Source organism: Echinops telfairi, unplaced genomic scaffold (genome assembly GCF_000313985.2).
Source record: "Echinops telfairi isolate 266 unplaced genomic scaffold, ASM31398v2 ScPeMD7_7468;HRSCAF=8506_0, whole genome shotgun sequence".
Taxonomy (NCBI): Eukaryota; Metazoa; Chordata; class Mammalia; order Afrosoricida; family Tenrecidae; genus Echinops; species Echinops telfairi.
Window position 1 is genome coordinate 45,704,645 of NW_022111369.1, and position 11,891 is coordinate 45,716,535.

General features: G+C 43.6%; 1 pseudogene; it reads right to left on the bottom strand.

Moving 5' to 3' along the window:
- Positions 1 to 11,891, bottom strand: part of LOC101649593 — a 25,692-nt pseudogene that overhangs the window by 2,175 nt on the left and 11,626 nt on the right.

The window sequence follows — 11,891 nt, forward strand, 5'->3', positions numbered from 1 at the left end:
CCAAAGCACATATATTCATCCAACAGCTGAAATTAATGAAGTAAGTAAATTGTGTCCATCTACAGATTACCTTGACAATTGGAACAAATTTGAGAGGCAGTGTATAGAGAAACAGAAAATGAGTTTCCCATCAGCCAGTGTTTCAAAAGCACTGGGTCATAAGAGACTGTAAAACACCCAAAGTGGCACTTGGGAGTTAGCTGGGGGCTGACAGCCTTGTTTATTGCCTAGGCAGGAGTGTGGAGGAGCAAGGAGGGAATGCATGGAAGTCATTTATCGTGATTGTCTCTGGATGGGAAGATGGACTGCGGATGACTTCCACTTTCTCTATCATTTCATTTGTTTTGCTTTGCTTCAACGTGCTTTTCAGCGAACATTGTTGCTGAATGCTGGCAAGTTGATTCTGACTCCTGGTGACCCTACAGAACACAGAACTGTCCCCTAAGGCCTCTTAGGCTCCAATCTTCTTTTTTTAAGTCTCAAGAACAGATTTGTTGCATTGAACACTAATGGCCAAAGAGCAGATGCGTTGTAAAAAGACATCAGCCAAGAAGTAACTAAAGTGTCATGAAAGAGAGGGGGGGCAGGGGACACCAAAATGGAGGTCAGAAGAGGTTCAGGAACTTCTATTTTCATTGGTTGTATTTCATTGATTGTATTTCATTGACTATGCAAAGGTATGTGATTACCAAAAATTAGGGATAACAATGCAAAACATGGACATTCCGGAACCCTTAATTGTGCCCACGCAGAAACTGTGCATAGATCAGAAGGTAGTTATTCTGCTAGAACCAGGCGATACCTTATGCTTCAAAATGAGCACATGTGTGTCAGAGTTCTAGCCTCCGACCCCGTGTACTCAGTCTGTGTGCTGCACAAAGAATCCTAGAAAAACACGGCATCAGGATTGGACAAAGTCTCATAAACAACCTGTGTCTGTAGAGGACCATGTTGTTTGCTAAATACCACGAGGACTTGAGGCACTTCCGACAGACATCTGCAGTCTTCAGGAATGGACGACCCTACATCAACAAGAAAACAACAATCCTTACAACTGGACCAATCACCAACCTCATGATGAATGGAGAAAATAATGCCCATGGAGCGGAAGTCAGAATAAGATGACTTCTTGCATTAATCAAATTTACTGAAAAATATTTCTTTAAAGTGTTAAAAAAGCAAAACTGTCCCTTTGAAGAGTAAGTAGTGCCTGACCCAAGCTACTTTGGTTTCACCATCTCTTATGCATGGGAATGCTGGACCAGGAAGGAGGAGGAATTGATGTCTTTGAATAAAGATGCTGGCAAAGAATGTTAAATAGAAGGGTCTTCAGAATTTTCTGGAAAAGATCATGCAATTGTTTTCGTAGCCCCTCAGATACTATGAACTGCCAGAAGCATGAGCAAACCTATCTAGGAAGAAATAAAGCCAGATACTCCTTAGAAGCCAGGATGGCAAGACGTGGCCTTATATACTTTGGACATGTCATGAGGAAGACACGAGTCCTTGGAGAAGGACACCATATGTGGTTATGTAGAGCATCAGCGAAAACCATGAATTCACACAGTGGCTGCAAGAGTGGGTTCAAGTATAAGAACGGTTGTGAGAATAACACAGGACCCAGGCGGTGTTTCATTGTCATGTAAATCTCTGTGCCATGGACTCCGTTGCACCCAACAACAATCTTTACTGGAGGAGATCATCAGATCTTTTCTCCCACCCGTCACGAGTGGACTTGAACATCTGACGCTTCAGGTTAGCAGTCAAGTACTTGACCATTGCATGACCAGGGCTCCTTCTCAATGTGTGTGACTGCTTTAATAATCGAGCATCTTAAAATCTAAACGTTGTGTGTGTTTTGTTTTCATATTTAACTCGGGAGAAAAGACAGCGGAAATGTAGGCTGAAAACCAGGAAAGCACGGCAACACAAAAAGGGAGGAAGAGGAAGAAGCTTCGGGATTAGTGGACCCTGAGGGGAGCAAGTGGTTAATGGATTTGGCTGCTAACACTGGCAGAGGTACTGAGGTAGTTATTGTGCCAACGTGGCCAATAAACACATGTAGGGTTAATTGAAGGGCGGAGGGATAAATGGCTCAGTGAGCCTCGCCTTTCTAGTTCTTGGATCTCTTGCTTTCAGATGGTCAGACCAGGGTGCAGCTGCCTTAGCAGTTCCCTGCTTCAGCTGGCAAGGCTCACTTCCTGTGAGACATCTCTGAGGAGCAGCCACATGGACCTACCCTGATGCAGCCCTGGGTGCTGGAGCAGCCCTGTGGAGACCCCTGCCAGCACTGAGATGCTTACAGACTCACTGATTCGGCTTTCCTCCTGCAGTAGGCATCATGGCGTCTGTTTTGTGAGATGGAGGAGGACTTTGTGGATTGTTGTTGGACATATGGGCTAATGTTGGACTTGTGGGCTTGGGCAGCACTGGGTTGGGATGTTTTCTTGATGCGCACTTACCCTTTATATAAAACTCTTATACATGAGTTTCTGTGGATTTGTTTCTCTAAAGTACCCAGACTCACACACCGTGGCTGCAACGATGGCCTCAAAAACAGCGATTATGAGAGTGGGGCCAGACCAGGCAGCACAAAGGAGCATTCTGAGTCGGACCTGACTGGACGAGCCCTGACACCAACAAGCATACTTTCCCCAATCCCTTACCGGAGGGGCCGTCACCAGAATGAAGATTTGACAAAACGGCTGCAGGTATCTCTCAGGTGGTAAAGTCCTTGAGAGGAACACAGCTGTTTGTCGCTTAAAAATTCTACATCTAACTTTTGGAAGAGGACAGCTGTTTAGACACACCATCAGTAGATATTTGGATTGCATTGTGTTTGCTCCCCAAACATGCTGGAATCCTAACCTTTATACCCATGGATGGAATCCTGTCTGGCAATTGGGTATTTGTTGTGTCCATGAGGCCCTACTTCTCTAGGGTGTGTTCTAAACCTAAGTACGTCTGAATTCTAATGAGCAATACAGACACCAAACCAAGAAGCGCAAGCAGGGGCAATGTAGATGCCAGTAGAAAATGAAGAGAGTAAGAAAGAAACTGCTAGAAACAGAGATATTTCCCCAGAGCTGACACAGAGAGAAGGCCTGTAAAGTTGGTGGCCCGAGTTCAAATGTCTAGCCTCTGGACTGTGAGAAGATAAACTTCTGTTCTGGAAAGACACCCACCTGGTGTTAGAGCGGGCATTGGTGTTAGAGCGGGCCTTGGTGTTAGAGCAGGCTTTGGTGTTAGAGCAGGCCTTGGTGTTAGAGCAGGCATTGGTGTTAGAGCAGCACTATGAAAACAAGGCAGTAGTGATGCAACCTGAGCTGCTGCTGGAAAGAAACCCAAAAGCGTGTAGTGTCTCAAAGTAGAGGATTATTTCTCTCTCTTAGAACAGATTTTCTTTTAATTACAAAGTATGCCATTCAGAGACATACTTTTGTTTTGTGGCTTTATCACCCTTAGGGAGTGAGTTAGTTAATTGTGCCAGCCTGGCCGGTAATCACATGTGGGGCTAATTGAAAGGTGGAGGGATAAATGGGTGGTGAGCCTCGCCTTTCTAGTTCTGGGGTCTCTTGTTTTGTGACGGTTGCATCGGGTGCAGCTGCCTTAGCAGTTCCCTGCTTCAGCTTGCAACAGTGACTTCCTACATGACATCCCCAAGGAGAAACCACATGGACCTATCCCGATGCAGCCCTGGGTGCTGGAGCAGCCGTGTGGAGACCCCTGCCAGTGCTGAGATGCATATTCGTTCACTGACTCAGCTTTCCTCCTGCAGTCGGCATCATTGCCTCTGTTTTGTGAAGTGGAGGACTTTGTGGACTGGTGTTGGGTAAATGGGTTAATGTTGGACTTGTGGGCTTGGGCAGCATTGGGTTGGGATGTTTTCATGATGCACATTTTCTTTACATAAAACTCTCTTATACATGAGTTGCTGTGAATTTGTTTCTCCAAAGTACCTAGACTAATACAGGGAGTTATTTTTATCTGTGTGGCCAAAGTCCTTCAGTCCTTCAGTCCATGGGAAAGAGAAGTGGAAAGCATGCCACTTTCTTAGAGGAATTATTTCCACTCCCACCCCACTGGCCAATACAGCCCCCCATGATCTCGCCTAGCCCGGAGACGTCCGTAGGCAGCCATCAGTTTGCACAGCTACTCGGTTACTCAAAGGAAGCCGTGGGAGGGAAGGGGACCATGATGGAAGATAATTAGCAGTGTCTGCAGAATTTAAATCTTGGAATATTTATTAAGCACCTGTTCAGTGTGCCTAAATAATGGAGAGAAGGTGATGAAAGGGTGGGAAAGCTTGTCCCCAGCTCTTCCTAGGGGAGGATGCTCGGTGTGGTATAGCAGGGTTCTGAAATGGAGCTACGATGCCTCTTTTTCTGAGAGAGTTTCAGGGTGACTTTCGATCTGAGCCCAAATGGCCTGTGCCATCTCCTGCTGGAAAACCCCCTTCCGCACTGAGGGGAAACGTAAAGGAAATGGGAGCTAGCATCCCCCCAAAGCATGGTCTGTTCTTTTCAAATTCAGTTTTGATTTATCTTTATTTGTGTGTTTAATGTGTGTATATTTTGATTTCTGCTGCAGTTCCCCAAATACAGAAAACATTTCCAAGTTCTCTGAGAGACACGTTCGCGTGGACTGTGAGCGTAGGTTGGAGACGTCATTTACAGCACCAACAGACAGACACAGAAATGCTAACACGTTTGTCTAATTTAGGGGTTTCCATTTTTAAGTCATGAAAACTTTGCAATTAAATAATTTCAAAGCATTAATCAAGTGGAGAAATCTCACAGATGAGATAAAACTATAGGGATGTGGTGGAAGAGTTCAGAGTCGGAATAACTTCTCGTTTCTTTCTTTTGCATGTGAATGTGTGTTAGCTAGGTCACGGCAATTCCACTGTGATATCGGTCTGTGCATGTGTAGCCGACAGGCTGTCTTTGCTCTCTTCCTAGGCCTTTCATTTCATTTTGGAATATATTTTCTTAATTATACTATAAATAGGCATCTAATGTTTATTTTACACAAACAGGAAAAAATGATTTCAGATTCAATACTCTCACAAAATATCATTCTATGAAAAAAATTCAGTAATAGCGCGCGCGCACACACACACACACACACACATCTTTAAAAGATGTCCCAAGAAGTCTAGGGTTTGGCTTTATCTCAGTCTCAAGGAAAGATGGTTCTAGTCATCATGCTGTTGGTTTTCTGTGAATGTGGCCCATAAAGGAAGAGGGTGGTGAGGGGATATGGTGTTTTAACAAGCTCAGAAGGAAGTCACCACGGCCACAGGACACTATCAGAAAGCGATCCCCTTTGACAAACACTTTCGTATTTCCACAAACTGGTCCTTTTGCCTGCAAGCATTCCTTGGTGGACCATTCTGGTGGAGTTGCTCTCCCACACCTTATCATGTCTGCTTCTCATTGCTAAAGTTTGCTTTGAGCAAGCCTTATAAAATATGTCTTACACAAATGTTGTCAGTTGTATTTGCCAATAGAATAAGCAATCAATAAACAAATTCACAGAGAATTCTAGTCCTATAAGATAGTTAAAAGAAAGACATAAACAGGGCAGTCCCCTTGTTAATCATTTAAAATCACAATACACAAAGAAATGGTAAGAGTTCCTGGTGCAGGGGTCTGGTCTGGTCAGGGCCACAGGCAAGGTTCCTCTGTCAATGACTCTTGAATCTTGATCTATAAATATGACCCTCAATGATGAAGATCTCAGCCTCCAGCATTAGCAACCTGTCTTCAGGCTACCCTTTCACCTTTTTATTGTCATTTTTGATCCCAATAGACTGTGAAGGCCAGGATATCAGGGAGTATAACTATAGTTCACAGCAATGTCTCTAGTGGCTACAATAATGCTTGGTACTTAGCAGATGCTATGGCTTGAATTGCGTTCTCTAAAAGACACATTAATGTCACAAGGCTTGGTACTTGTGAGCATGATTTTGTTGGGAAATCGGGCCTTTGAGGATGTGATCAATTAGCAGAAGGTAGGGTGGGTTCTAATTCATATGTGAGTGGTGTCCTTGTAAAAGAAAAGAGAGAGAGAGAAACACACAGGAAGAGTAGGAACGTGAAGTTGCATGCACAAGCCAGGCAATGTCTGAGACTCACAGGAGCGACAAGAGGCTAGTACGGACCTTCACCTAGATTTCGGAAGTAATAAGAGGTCCTGGGGGCATAGTGGTTTATATGTTCAACTCCACCAGTCACTGTTCAAAAGAAAGAGAAGACTTTGCTTCCACCAAGATTTATAGCGTTGGAAGCCACAGGGGCAGCTCTACTCTGCCCTATAGAGTTGCTATGAGCCAGAATCCACCCAGGGGCAGTGGAATTGTGTTTCGGATGGTCCACCTCACACGAGGTGGCTTCCAATACCTGGGACCATGGCTTTCTGTGCTAAAAAGCTGTGAGTTTGTGATACAGCAGACTTAGGAAATGGATCTACCAGGTAGGCACTGGTCATCGCTTGGATAAACAAATCATTCTTGATTATGATTTACGCCTTGACTCAGCAATCTATCGCTCATTAAAAGCTCATGATATTCTGAAAAGGGTCACACAGGAAGCCGAGGCTCAGAGAGTTTAGGGAGGGGCCACCTGGTTCCAGAGCTTGGAGTTGTGGGGCTGTATTAGGGCTCCAGTCATCTGTAATCTGAGGTCTGTCCTCATTCAATCCCTACAAGTTGCCCCCCATGTGAGGAGGGTGTGGTCGTGTAAGGGATGGGAAAGCAGGGAAAGCAGTTGGACATTGTAGAGCATCATGATGTTTTTTGTTTAATTAAAAGGTCATTTTATTGGGGTCTCTTACAGCTCCTATAATAATCCATACATCAATTGTATCAAGCACACTTTTTACATATGTTGCCATCATTATTTTCTAAGCATTGACTTTCTATGGAACCCTTAGTATCAGTTCGTTTCCACCCATCCCCACTCTCGTGACCCCTTGGTAAATTATAAATTATTATTATTTTCATATCTTACACTGCCCGCTGTCTCCCTTCCCCCATGGTTTCTGTTGTTCATCTCCTTGAGGTGGTGGTTATGTGTCCATTATCGAGATTGATTCCCTCTTCCTCCCCTCCTCTCTCCTTCCCCCTACCCTGCTGGTATCGCTACTCCCATTCCTGTTGCTGGTTTCCGTGTGCCCTCAGCTCTGATCTCTTATCTGTATCCGTGCACAGGCTCTGGTCTAGCCCACAGTGAAAGACAGGACTGGGGCCATGATAGTGGGTGGTGAGGAAATCTATGATATTTTTGATCATACTATATTTCCACTGGTAAAAATAGTTTTGTATGTGGCAAAGTGTTTTTAGTTTCATACTAGAAATATAGATGCTGTCAGCATGCTCATTAGAAAGAAACCTATTGAGAGAACTTCCTGTCCACAGAAATGTAGCACAGCAGAATAATTAATAACATGTATGTAAAGCTCTCCTAACTTGCAGAATTAATAATCCCTACTGTTCTTGGACATTATTCTGGGTAGAGATGAAGGGTGGAGTGGAGAGCATTTGTGTCTTGATGATCAAATTTTTAAGATACATATTTTATATTTGGAAATGATCACAAACCAACAGAAAACTCTCAAATACAATACGGGAATATTTTTCTTTTGGATCATTTGAAAGGCAGTTTCAAACCTGATGCCCTATTAACCTTAAGTATGGTCATATGCATTTCCTATAACGAAGAAAATTCTACTACCTAAGGGCAATAAACATAAAAGCCAGGCCAGTGCCATAGAGCTGATTCTGATTCAGGGCAACCGTCGTGTGCAGAGTGGAGTTGCATGTCACAGGCCTTTGACGGCTTTGGCCTTTTGGAATCAGACCGCCTGGACATCTCTCTCGAAGCCCCTCTGGGTGCCTTTGGGCTGCCTTTTGGTTAGTAGTGAACTGGTGATCCATTTGCCCCACTCAGGGGCTCACATCAGATAAGGACTACAGTCAGGAAATGAACAATGCTACATTATTTCCATCTAACTGCAGGATCCCATTCAGATTTCAGGAATTGTGCCAATGAGGGCCACATAACAGAAGGATTGACTTCGGAAGCGCTCCGGTCTCTGTTTTAAGTGGTCTGGAATTCATTGGTTCAGAAGCGGAAAATGATTTTATTTTGTTTTCTTCCAACATTCCATGTCTTCTCTCTCTTTTATACTTTGTTGTTGCTCTTAGGTCCCATTCAGTTGGTTCCAACTTTGAGAATATCATGTGTGGCTACTTCCTATGCTGTCATGAAACCAATGGGAAATGGATGCTTCCTGCACTAACAACTAAGGAGCCCTGGTGCTGATGTGGTTACACAGTAGGCTGTTAACCTCAAGGTCAGCAGTTTGAAACCACCAGCCACTCTGAAGAAGAAAGACAGGGCTTTCTACTCCCATGAAGATAAACTAACAGGAGCAGCTCTACCCTGCCCTCTGGGGTTGCTATGAGCCGGCATAGCTTCCATGGCCATGAGTTTGGGCTTTTTTTTTTCTTTTTGATTTTTGGCACCACCACATAGTGAAAATGCTACTGGCCATACCCCTTTCTCTTTGTTCCAGTATTTCTCTTGCCTTCAGAATTCTCCATGTGGAAAAGAGGCACCAGGCTCTATATTCTGGTAATCCCTCAATTAAAGGAGATGCTTGTAATGTTTTCTTCTTTCCTGTGGCAGCATCTGAACTTGCACTCTGTTCAAGTAACTGTGGGATGTGTCCATCCCTCCTCCCTTTCTGAAAGCAATTCCTAAAGGCTTCCTTTACATAACCAGAGAGCCGTAAAAAAGACTCTGGGGCCCCCTTATCCTCCTCTGTGAATTGTCTTCTTTGAAACTAGTATTTTGTTTTTATAGAGTCTAGGTGGAGAGATGATCGCAGCACAAGATTGTGCTATTGGAACAATCTGCATGGGTGTTATAATGAGCAGCCCTATTGACAGAGCTTAAGTACATATTATTGTTGTCCTTGGAAGATGTACTTTAGCCAGAAAGGCCAAGAAACCAGATCGAGTCCCATTTAACATTCAAGTAGGATTTACTGGATGCAGCCACGGTGTCAATCCATCTCCTTGAGAGCCTTCCTTCCGTTCGCTGCCCCCCACTTTACCGTGCATGATGTCCTTCTCTCCTGATAAGAAGTACCCAGTATATAAGATGGAGTCCAACAATTCTTGCCTCTGAGAAGCATTCTGTGCTTCTCCCGAGACAGATTGGTTTGCCGTTTTAGCGCTCCGTGGTACTTTCCATATTCCTCTCCAGCACGACAATTTAGACGCAGCAATCGTTCTTCTGGTCTTCTTTATTCAATAACCAACTTTCACATGCATATGAGGCCGTGGAAAACACTATGGCCTGGATGAATAAGTACTTTAGTTATTCAGTGGTACAGATGAAAAAAAATTAGTTGATATTTTCATGTTAAAGTTACATAGCTAGCACATATCTATGCTGAAATTCAAAGCCGAGCAACCTGATCCCAGAGACAGCCCCATTACCCAATCTGCTGCCTTGCTTAGTCCCATGTCCAAGCCCTCTGTGCATTCATTTGGATCTCTCTCCTGAAGAATAGGAGCCCTCGTGGGGTGGTGATCACATGTTGGGTCGTTAACCACAAGGTCAACAGTTCAAATGCACCAGTGGCTTTGTAAGAGAAAGATGAGGCTTTCTACCCCTATAAAGAATGGAAAAGAGATCTCTGATGAAGAGGGCAATTTTTTTTCCAGTTGTAACTTCTGTCGAGAATCTTGCCAAGGACTGATCTAACAGCCTTCTACCTCTCATCCTGGCTCCTGGACAGGCGTTCCTGTGGAGGGTTAGCAGCTTTGCTGGCATTTCTCTGAGGACAGGGATGGATGAGGTGTGTGGGTTTGTTGATGTTCACATGGTATTTTTAGCCCATGGCTATCAAAAGTAGAGAACAGCATGTTGGCTTTTATTAAATATGAAGTTTCTCATCTCTCCCGGGAAAGGCTGTTGTCACAAGAAACTCTGTGTTACCTGGCAGCCCCAGGAACTGCCCCTCCTACTGCCCTGGGCCCTGCTGTCTGAGCCCTGGAACTTGACCATGTCCTCTGTGTCTCACTGATGCCAGGCCCCTCCCTACCCCTTAAAAGGGTATGTAATGCTGTTGATTTATTGTATGTCAAAAGAATCAGCATTAAAAAATGATTTAACAAGTAATTAAACTCTTATGTAAAGGTTGTGAGTGTTTGTCCACCTGAGGGAGTGCTCCCAGAGAACCGATTGTCCTGTAGTGAAAGCACTGGGTTCCACTTTCCAAGATCCGACTAGCCTCATCCAAAAAAGACATCTGCCTCAAAATTCTTTTAAAGTTAAAACTGAGTCAGGATGCTATGAAAATCTCTTTATTATTCTATTTGATAATTTGTTTTCATCTAAAATATTCTAAAACTAAACATTTGTTCTAAGAATGTATAAAGCAGAAATCACAAAAGAGGAGAATTAAGGCTTGTGTCTGTGGATGCACCCTTGGGTGATAAAACTACTTTAACAAAATAAGAACTGGATTATGGGAGGAGTTGGGATAATGGCTACTTTTGGGGAGAGCAAAGGTCTGTGGTGGGGCGGGACATAGAGAAAGGGCCGCTGGGGTAGGCAGTGCATTCTCTCTTGAACTAAGTAGTCTTTCAAATATGAAGTGAAACATTTCTTTTGTATAGTGTTCTCTGTACATTTTACAGCTGATCCTAACATCATCACAAAGGCAATGTTCTACTTTCTACTTTGGAGACTAGCGAGAATGGTCTTAAACACTCAGGAACAGCCATTTAAAGTACAACTGGAGAAGGTCTCTCCCCATCTGGAGCAAAGAGGAGTAAAGAAAACTGAAAGCAGGTCAATGGACTAATGGACGTCCGCAACATCATCCTCTGTGACCTTGAGGCTAGAAGAACTAGATGGAGCCTAGCTACCAGTACCAATTGCTCTGAAAGGGATACAATTATATGGTCCTGGTAAGAAAGGGAGAAGGATATGAAACAAAATTTTAGATTATGCTAAAGATCAAGCTTATTAGTTGTAGGAAGAATGGTACATCTCCTGAGACTATGACCCTTAGTTACTCTGTAGGCCAATTTTCAACCAAAGCAATAGGTGGGCCTATAAGGAGCGCAATACAACTAGGGAAGTATGCACTCCTCAGAATAATCAGTCATTAGAGAGCCAAAGGTAGCATGTGACCAAGGGAAACGTTCAGAAGGGTGAAGGTAAAAAAGAGTAATGGTGACAGGCCCAAAGTGGAATACATAATACTGTGTAGTAGGAAGTACAGTAAACAGAAAATTCCTTAGTGGCCGAAAGTGAACTGCACTCAGAATTCTAGAGTGGTACGTAAGCCCCGGGTCTGGCTCTTGTTCTCTGAACAGCTTCTGTGTCCTAACGGGGAGGAGCCTCTGTTTTAAGAGTTGTGCAGAGCATGGGTGAGAGGAAGCAAAACGTAGAGCATGCTCCCAAGTCACAGTCTACTAAGGACCCCTAGGATAGCTGTGAGACTAAAGGCCCACGCATACAAGGATTCAGTTGGCTCTCACCAGTGAGCAGAATGCATCCCTATTTTTTGTTGCATTTGGCAAATCGGTTGCTAACATGGCACTTTTAGTCAGGGTTCTCTTTAAGGTGATAAATTTGGAAATCACAAATGTACATTCCTTACTCTTTAAACATTCACCTGTGCAAGTGTATTCTAAGCGCCTGCAGTAATGTTCATTTTGTCCATAGGTATAAAATATTAGACAGAATTATGTTTGTAATAAAGGCAAAGAATATTGCAAGTGAGGATGCCAATCAAGAAGCAATGTGGAAAAACATCTTAAATAACAGTTTTATGGTTTTTTGTCAGGTATTATTTAATATTTT